We start from the raw sequence: 10,979 nt of genomic DNA, 5'->3' as shown, positions 1-10,979 counted from the left end.
TTTCACAACGTGTGTTTGGCATATTGAGATGAGCTGTGAGAGGAAAGGCAGCGGCTGGTACAATTACAACATCTAAAAGACTGTAGGACAGTTACATGGATAGAAAACATCCAGAGGGATATGGGACAAACACAGGAAAATGGGACTAGTTTAGTTTCGGAAACCTGGCCGGAATGCCAAGTTGGGCTGAATGGCCTGTTTCCGTGCTGTATCAGTCTAACTTTCTACAATTCAAACTTGACTGTGAAAGGTAAAGGAAAGCAAAAACGGGTATTAATTCTATTTTGTGTCCATAAAAAAGTGACATGAATTTTAAATAATTGTGTCATATGAAATAGTTCACTCTTATTGTGATTAGAAATACAATGAATGCGAGCACTAAAGTGAAATATAATTGAATTAATTCAACTGTGTTTCCATGGTTAAAATAAAAATTGATTTTCACAATGATTGTGAGTTTGTACACTGCAATATATTCACATCAGTTCACGTACTGAGCTATTATTGCACATTTATGCCCCTTACTGAACTGAACAAGAGTTACATATTAGCAACACATAGATTTTTGAAAATGTATCAGTGCACTTCAAAGAAGGAGATATTTAATGTTGCTATGTGACTGTGCAATGTGTAGACATGAACAGCAATCACTGCAGTGAAAAGTAATTACAGTTCTCTGAACTTATAAGGCTGAGATTACTGTGATTATTCAAAGAGCAAAAGTCAGTTTTCGAAGCATGTTGGATGCAAAATCATTGATTCCATTGTGGGATACTTGACCTGAAAACAATAGTATTGTTACAATGGATTAAATGAAACAATGGATTAAATTAAAATATGGATCTGACTATACATGTTAGAAAGACAAACAAATTATTCTGTAATTATTATAAGGATAATGAATTCATAATAAATGTTGTAATCAGAACAAATAAGTTGACTCAACATTTTAAAAGCACTTTGCTCTGATGTTGATTAGACATCATTAAGATCGGTAAACTGAAGACTAAAATATAACAGCTGGATTGATGGATTGAGGACAATGAATGAGCCATTCAGTAATTATTGAAAAGAAATGACTTTTGCTCAAAATGCAGACAATACAGAAGGAATGTATTTCATTCAATTAGTTTACATGTAGAAACGTATGTTTTTAAATTATTTAATTTTATCCTGATCGATGTTCAAACATTTGTGTTTGAATTAGGAAGAAAATAAGGAGATAACGAAAGTTAATATCAGAGTGACCACAAGATACAGTCCATGACATTTGATAGAAAAAGGAATTTGCATAATTTTGTAATTATTGAACATTGTGAACCAATTAATTCCTCAGGTACTGAAGCAGTCCAACCCCAAGAACAACAAGATCTGGACAATATCCAGGTTTGGGTTGACAAGGGGCAAGTAACATAGATCCCACACAAATGCAGGCTGCGACTATCACGTATAAGAAACGACCTAACCACTATCACTTGACATTCAATGCTGTTACCATCACTGAACACCCACTATCAACATTATCCTGGGGATAATCATTGATCAGAAACTGAATTGGTCTCACCACACAAACACAGTGGCTACAAGAGTAATTCAACTCCTGGCTCCTGAAAGCCTGCCCAACAGCTACCAGGCACAAGTCAGGAGTGTGATGGAATACTCCCCACTTGCCTGGATTAGTGCCGCCCTAACAACACTCAAGGAACACCTGGCCACTTCCATCTCGAAGGACAAAGGCAGCAGCTAGATGGAAAGGCAACTACCTTCAAGTTCCCCTCCAAGGTACTAACCCACCCTGACTTGGGAATATATCACCATTCCTTCACTGTTGGTGGGAAAATGTCCTGGAAATCCCCACGCCAATGGTATTGTGGGTCAACCCACAGCAGGTAGACTGCAGCAGTTCAAGAAGACAGCTCAGCACCAATTTCTCAAGGGTAACTAGGGATGGGAAATAAATGCTGGGCCCAGTCAGTGACAAGCAAATCACATCAAATAAATATTAAAATAATGTCTGCAAGATCAAAACAGCTCCAACACTGTCCTAGCTGCAATCTCTGCCTCTTCTAATTCACAAAGATAAAAGGTTACCTTGCTCAACTTTCTCATCAGTACAGTATTCCCCCCAGCCCTCTCTTATACCAACCAGCAGCATTTCCATCACCAGCAGCAACTCCGCTTAAAATATTTTGTCAGTAACTTTTCATTAACTAGTTACTTCAATTACAATGCAATCTCTACAAACAGACCAAGTACCTTTTCGGCAACAACAAATTTTTGAACAACTTTTCTTGATCTCTCTCTGCCATTCTTTTTGGTTATATGAGGTAGGGAGGGATTGGATCACCACAGTGATGTAAGATATATGTAACACAGTGAGACAGGAAAGCTAGTATGGCTCACGTTGACTCTTAGACCCCACACAGTGGAACAACACATTCACTGCATAATAAACACAACACAACATTTCAACCCGGCGTGACAGTAATAAAATGTGGATCGGTTGGACAGGCTGGATTTGTTTCAGCCGGAGTTTGGGAGAGTGAGGGGTGACATGACTGAAGTGTCTAAGATCCTGAATGGTTTGTTAAGGAGGATGTGGAAAGGATGTTTCCTCTTGTGGGTCAGACGTGAACTCGAGAGAACTACTTTAAAATTAGATTCACCCTTTCAGGACAGAGATGAGGAGATTTATTTCCTCTCAGAGGGCTGTGCAACTTTGGAACTCTCTGCCCCAGAAGGTGGGCTCACTGAGTATTTTAAGATACAGGTTGATAGGTTCTTATTAAGGGACGTTGGGGGAAGATGGAACACAAATCACTGACAGATCAGGCCTGGCCTTATTGAATGATGGAGTGGACTTGAGTGGCCGATTGGTCACCTCCTGCTTCTTTCTCACATGACACAGGACTAAGAGCTTTGTTGAAAATTCATTCACTGGATGTCGGTGCCACTGGTTATGGGCAGCATTTATTACCCAGAGGGCAGGTAAGAGTCAACCACATTGCTGTGGGTCAGGGGTCACATGTAGACTAGATCAGGTAAGGATGGCAGCTTCATTTCCTAAAGGACATCAGTGACCGAGATGGGTTTTTCCTGACAATCGAGAATAATTTCATCAATAGACTCATAATTCTAGATGATTATTGAATTCAAACTGCTGAAACTGACTGACCATGTGGCTGGCAGTGAATCCAACACAAGTGAATGGAAACCTTGCTCAGAGTTTGGTTCTGGAACATTCAACACAACCAGGAAATGGAAAGTGAATAGTTAGCTGAAAACAAGATCACTGCTCTGTTAGAGACAAAATCAATCAATGTTCAGTCACTGAACATTATTGACTCACAGAATGTGCGAACCTGCAGAATCACAGTAAAAGGGAAAAGTAAACAACATTCTTGGCAAAGACAGAATGAACCAACTGCTTGTATAAAAACAGCTCTGAACAAAGCGGCTGAATCCTCCACAAACTGATAAAACAGATTTGTAGATAGAGATTGGAATTCTTTAGAAAAAACCCTTTCCTGCTGTTGGTGTGTGCTAGAAACCATTCTCAGTGTGATCTGCCACTTATTTCCCCCCACAAAAGCAGGTGTGTTGCTCACTTACAGACTGACTTACAGACAAAGGAAACCTGATCAGGGACTCGCAGGTTAATTAAGCTATTAGTGACAGTCCATTGCACACAACAAGAGCTTAGACCACAACAGATTCTAGTGAAACCAACAATGCAATGAAAATGGTGAATTAGTCTTTATAATCATGCAGCCTCTCAATTAAAATAATCCCAGTCAACTTCTCAACATTTTAAAACTATTAATATCAATGAATATATATTTATTTCCATTCCTAATTTCCTCCAAAAATGTATCTGATTATTCTCTTCAAAATGTATTTTAAGTGGTGTATTCCAAATCACAATTCTTAGTACAAAACAACTTGCAAACTAAAATAGTTTTCATGTCAATAATGACACTAGAAACTTTGTTATGTAGTTTAACCATATTTCCAAATATTGTTTTGGTTCATTATTGCAGTGAAGCTAAAATTAAAGTCTATTTATTTTCTCTGATATCCTTCCATTACTTTATTCCCTAATAACAATGCCCATGGTGTAATGGGTGACAAGCATTAAATAAAATTGAATTTTCATTGCAAGAACTTGTACAAATAATCACTTATCATTCAGTTCATTCATTGTCATTGATTATCAGTTATTTTCATTGTATGATCACGTTAAATTCACTTAAATAATCACAGTAGAATTTTCACCTCTATAAATATGTAAAGTGAATGTCAAATTATTAATATTTCAAGTAAAACCAAATTTACATTTTGTTCTGTTTGAATCCAGGAATGACAGGATGTGTTACATTATTATGGGAAACAGGAATAAGTGAAGGTGGTGACTCTCAGACGTGAGGCCTTAAAGCCAAAGGGCCAGGTGGTAGTTACAGTGGGGGAGGTACCTAGTGCCCCGTTCTCCTCAGAAGGCAGAGAGGATGGTGACACTGACTGGAATGGGTTAGATGACAAAGCATCCACGTATGGACAGAGGGACGGCGATGGGTGGGATGACCCACCACCCTATAAGGTCCAGAAGGCCCTGTCTATGGCACCACTGGGCATCAAAGCTCAAACTTGGACAGACAGTAGGGAGCAACAAAGGGAACTGACAGAAACCAAACCTGAACCGTTCACCCACTGAACGACAGATGTTGGTGAATGAACACCCGGCCTGATAGAGAAATGGTAATAGTGGGCCTTATTGGGACAATATGGATGAATTAGTAGAGGTACACAGTCTCACCGAAGGTGATGTACGGACCCTCCCTTGGCCCAAGATGCCCTGAAGTGTACAGCAGAAACTGTCCCTGTAATGAGAGGATGGGGTGTGAGCCGGTTCCCCCCCAGAGTACAGCTGATCAGTGGCTCCAGGCATTTACAGATATTACAGGGACACACTGGGGAGGGGACAGGCTGAATGGGCTAAAATAACCTTGGTGTCTCAGGGAACCAAGGGTAATATCGAGGATCATACAGAGAGGAAGCCTGAGGTGTGTAACGACCACAGGGGATTACCAAACCCCAACCTGTGGTGATGAAATTTGTTTGATGTATTTAAAAGACAACATGGGACCCTATTTAACTGTAATTATAAATATGGGACTCTCTGTGAGAGATAATTCTAACCACATTCTGAATTGGGCCATGAGAGCTGAGGCAAACACAGAAACACAGGGGAATAGCTGCAGTACAGGGAGGGGAATCAGACCCACAATGTTACAAGGGAAGCAGGAAAGGGCACATAGGCAAGGAACATAGGCAGAGAGAGGGAGGTAGGTGTTCATATTGTGAGTGGCTTGTGTTCATGTAGGTATATGCATAGCCCATGAATATTCATTGACGTGCTGTTAAGGGGCCAACACTTGCATGATTCTAACACCGGAGCATCTTTGTCAGTTACCGATAAGGATTTATCCCTCACCCCCTCAATTACTAAAATGAGAGCAGTTGGAGAGGGAACCTAGGAAGCTGTTCATGTCTACACATTGCACAGTCACATAGAGAACCATCACAAGCCCTACCAGAAGTGCGGACATTAACCAGGGGTGAGGGAGGCAAAATGCACACAGTCAGCATGCCTTTGGCATAGTTCATGACTGGGCTGGGTGAAGGTATATCACCCTGACTGGGGGCCACATTGAGCATGAAGAACAGGTCAGAGAGTTAGTGGAAGCAGCTAACTTTCCCAGTGAAGCAGCAATAATGAAGATTAGAGCTCACAGGAAAGTAGAAACCCCACACCAACGGGGTAGTTGGTGAGCGTGGGTGAGCATACTTACTGAAACAGTGCAGACATTTGAGGAGGATGCAGTGGCAGGAGCTACAGAAGCGAGAAAGGAAAGTTTAAAGACATTTCCAGAAACAGTCCCATAGCAGGAGAAACAGGAATGGGAAAAGGGTGGGGCAGTAATAGGACATAGGATGATCCAGCAGTGCCACTGTATAAGACAAACATTATTAAAAACATATCATGGGCTGGCCCATATTGAGCAGGATAAAATGCAATATCGGATGATCAACTACAGGGGTGTTCTGGAACAAGAAGGTTTTGTCGAAGGGGTGTAGTCTGTACACAGTGTGAGCCAGGGAAAACAATCGGGATAAAATGGAGGGACCCAGTCGCAGGGACCCAGGGGCCCACGGGAACAATTACAGATGGATTTTACCTACACCCCCATCCCAATCCCAGGGAAGGAAATCCTGCTGGGTCTTAATAAACAGGTTTACTCAGTGGGTGGAAGCATTCCCCTGCAGATTCTGACCAAGGGACACATGCTCCAGGAAACAAAGTTAAGCAGCTCTGTGGCTTGTTTGGTACTGAGCAGAAATCCCATCTCACATCCCACCCCCAGAGCTCAGGGACAGTCGAAGGAATGAAGCAGACACTGAAAGCTAGTCTGACTAAGGCCCTGACAGAGACAGGCCGGGATGGGTTAGTGTACTCCCCACAATCCTAATGAAACTGACATCAACCCCAGCAAAGGGAACCGAGCAATCCCCCTTTGAATTTGGACTATGCAGCTGCCAGAGGGTACGGTAGTGGGAGGGCAGGAGATGAACAATGGCAAGGATAGAGTGAAACAATTTATGAAAGAACTGACAAAGCAACTGCATGAGCTGAGAGGGGAAGTTGCAGACGGACAGAGAATCAGAGACTGGGAAAGGGAGCTCATAAACATCCGAGCTGACATCCCGAACCCAGGAGATCGGGTCAGGGGGGGAAATATTAGTGGAATGTATGAAAGAAACACATCCAAATGCTGGACTTGGCTGGGGGATCCACAGAATTCCAGAGAGGGAACTCTTCCATCCTGCATTAGTAAGGAGCTCTGAATAAACATTGGTCATGCTGCTCAGCACAGAACTCAAGGCTCCTCTTTGATATTTCTCCCAGTAACAGTTGTGCAGGGGCATGTTGGTGGCTGGAGGTCTGTGACCAGTGCCTCTGTTCCACAAGGGTCAGAGCTAGGACATCTGTCCTTTGTAATACATAGAAATGATTAGCCTGAAAATGTAAATGATTTAATTAGCAAGTTTGTAGATGGCACAAAGTGAAGAAGTTGTGAATCGTGAAGAATGTTGTCAAAGGAAACACCAAGGATGAGATCAGTTGGAAGGTTACGCGGAGAAATTGCAGATAGATTTTAATTCAGACAAGTGTGACGTGATGCGTTTTGGGCGGCTCATTGTAAGGGCAATGTATACACTAAAAGGAAGTGTCCTGAGCAGCATTGATATACAGAGGGATCTTCAGGTGCAAGTTCACAGCTCCCTGAATGTGGTGAAGGATGTGGATGGCAGGCTTGCCCTCTTCTGTCAGGGGAGTGAATATAAAACTGTCATTAGGCCACCTTTGGTGGATTGTGTGCTGTGTTGAGCACCGCATTATAAGGAGGATGTGGAGGCTTTGGAGAGGGTGGAAATGGGTTTACCAGGATGTTGCCTGGATTGGGAGAGGTTGGAAAATCTCGGATTGTTGTCTTTGGAAAGTCAGTGGCTGTGGAGTGATCCGAGAGGGACAAACAGAGTGAATAATCTGAATCTTTTTCCAAGTGGAAATTACCAATTCACAGGCCATAGATTTAAGGGGAGAGGGGGCAAGTTTAAAGGAAATGAAAACCGAAAGAACAGCAGATGTTGTAAACCAGAAAGAAAAACAGAAGTTTCGGAAAAAGCTCAGCAGTTCTAGCAGCATCTGTGAAGAGAAATTTGTTAACATTTCTGAGGAAGGGGGACCGGACCCGAAACATTAACTGATTTTTCTGATGCTGCATGACCTGCTGAGTATTTCCAACATCTGTGCAAGTTTAAAGGGAGTTGTGTCGGACAAGTTTCTTATGCAGGAGATGGTCAGTGACTAGAATTTACTTGCCTGAGAGATGGTAAAAGCAGAAACAATCACAATGTTTAAGAGGCATTTGGACAGACAGATAAACAGGCATGGGTTTGCAGGGATATGGATCATGTAGAGGCAGGTGGAATCATGATCCACACAGACATGGTGGGCCGATTATTCCGGTGCTGCACTGTTCTGTTTTCCAGAGGGTAGAATGTGTGGAGTGAGAGATAATATTTTGAGTGGAATATGTCTCTTCTTTAGAACACACAGTAAGTTGATGCATTTTGAGAGAAGCAATGTAGAAAGGGAATATATATTTGAATGGCACAGACATAGAGAGCAGGGCAGCACGAATGCGGGACAATGTGTACAAATCCTTAAAGGAGAGAGAACATAAAGTGCTTTGAGTAAACGTAAAGGATGCTGGGCTTCATTATCAGAGAGAATGATAACATACTCATGGAAAAGATGCAGACGGTTGACAAAGTTCTAGTTAGGTCATAGTCAATCAGTGCATCCAGTTGTGGTCAACAGATTCCTGGTCAGGATGAGGAAGTTAAAATACCACAGAGGGGCCTGTTCCATATTTTGCTTCTCTTTCAGGATGCATTGGCGACTCAAGGATTAAACATTCTCCTGCCAAAGGTCTTCCTGACGTATTGTAAGAGTACAAGGCCTGTACTCTTCCAATACAGACTGAACACCTCAGTAGGGGTGAGGCAGACCGTATCTTTGAAACAGAACCTCTTGGAGCCACACATGTGGATTCTACCATAACCTCAGATAGAGCAATTTGCCCTTTCCAGACAAGACGGAGAGCCCTGGGCACAACCTTGTTAAACTGCCTCCTGCTCCCATTGACTTACTTCCCCTCCATATGAGCATAGGTAAGTGAATCCCGCATTTACTGAAGGAAGAACCCTTCTGCCTTAATCTCTTCCCATCAACACATAATCATGAACAATACGATAATCAGTTTCTGTAATCCATCACACATTATCACAGGACATTGGCATTCATCAAGCTTTGTAAATTCATAATTACCAGCTTTAAACTATGTAATTGCAATTGCCCATGTGACTGATATGCCTTTGTCTAATTCTTATTAAATATACTGTCTCTGTGGGTAAGGCAGAGATTTGTGAAGATGAGTCTGTACAAATAGACACTCGGCTACTTTAGAGATGCTTTGAAATCCTTGCCAGCTGTCCGATAATAAAGCTACTGCTGTTTTACAGAAAACTTGTGTCATCTGGATTTGTGGAACAAAATAGACATCAACATGGAAGGATATGAGTGATCTTCAGGGTGTGGAGGACAGACTTACTGGAGTGGTTCACTGATGAAGAAAATGCAGTCACTAGATTGATTTGAAGAAATTGCTATTTTGTTTGAAATAAACAAGTTAAATATATTTTTGATAGAGCTGTACAAGATTATAACAGACCTAGATATAGCAGACAAAAAATATCTGTATTTGATAGGTGATGGCACAAGAATTAAGACCAGATGTGAGGTTTTGAGACAGTGGGAGATGAGCAAGTGTTTCTGCTGACTGTATTGGCTGGAAATATGCAGAACATGTTGCCTATTATGGTGATGCAAGTAGAGAAGATCAATAATTGATATAAACAATTAGATCAGTTCTGAGGGAAATAAACTTGCAGAGTTTGGGGTACGTATGGGGAATGAGAATATTGGATTCTGCTACAGAGAGCCAGCTTGAATTTAATGGGGCTCTTTCTACGCTATAATGCATTTTATTTGGACTGGCTTAACTTGCTCTGGTCACCGATTAAGTTGTCATTTCGGTAAATCTGCTCAGTGTTGCTACTCAGACCAACACAGGCTGTCCCTCTCCCTCCACAGCAGGAGATAATGTTTACTGTTTTATACTGGGTTCTTTGGGGGGTAGTCGGAGGTGGGGGGGGGGGGGGGTGCAGGCTAACGGTGTGTGTAACAGTCTGTCAGCATTTATCTGAAATGGAAAAACACCAGTGCAGCCAGACAACGGACCGACTCTGGAAATGTGGGGAATGACAGAAGGGAATTCTTTACCCATCCCACCTGGAAACTGGCCAAACCAGTCAGACTGGGGAGAAGCTGTTCACCTGCTCTGTGTGTGTGTGTGTGTGTGTGGGGGGGGGGGGGGGGGGGTGGGGGGGGAAGGGATTCACTTCGGCATCCATCCTGCTGAGACACCAGTCAATTTACTGAGAGCCACAGTTGAAGGATATTTTTCTCTTTTTCACGCCAAGTAATGAACAATGGTTTTGGCAGCTCATAAAGTTGTGCACATAGAGATCTTAGTTTTGGTAATGTTCACAACATTGTTGAACATGTACAGATTCAGACTGGGTACAGATTTTTATTTTCCTTTATTCATTCACAGGATGAGGGTGTCACTGGCCCGGCAGCATTTACTGCCCATCCCCAATTTCCCAGAGGGCAAATAAGAGTCAGCCTCATTGCTGTGAGTCTGAGGTCACAATGTAGGCCAGACCAGGGAAGGATGGCAGCTTCCTTCCTGAAAGGGCATTACTGAACCAGATGGGTTTTTCTGACAATCGATGAATGGTCATCATTAGACTCTAAATTCACAAGTTTTTTTATTGAATTCAAATTCCCCCCATCTGCTGCAGCAGGCTTTGAACCCAGGTCTCCAGAACACTATCTGGGGTTTTAGATTAACTGTCTCGAGACAATACCACTCAGCCAAGACTTCCCCACATCGTTGTCCATCTGTACAGAGTGAACAGCGATATTCTGGTTCATCAGAACTGGGTAATCACACATACGTTTGCTCAATGATTGCAGAAGTTGGATGTTTGGCAATGATTGGCAATTGAAATCCATCTCCGAACTATGTATTCTGGGGTTTGTTTCTGATGATGATTGGAAGCATCATTAGTCTTGTTATCCTTTGGGGATTAAAACAGTTTCAATTAGCTTTCTGTTAAATTCATGGCAATCAATTCTATCTCACTACTCTCAGGCAGATTAGTTTCTTTTGAAGGGTTCTCCATCTCCCTAACCTTCTCCATCTTCTCCCCCAACAGTACAATAACCT

Source organism: Chiloscyllium punctatum, chromosome 34 (assembly GCF_047496795.1).
Source record: "Chiloscyllium punctatum isolate Juve2018m chromosome 34, sChiPun1.3, whole genome shotgun sequence".
NCBI lineage: Eukaryota > Metazoa > Chordata > Chondrichthyes > Orectolobiformes > Hemiscylliidae > Chiloscyllium > Chiloscyllium punctatum.
Note: the sequence above shows the minus strand (reverse complement) of the source record.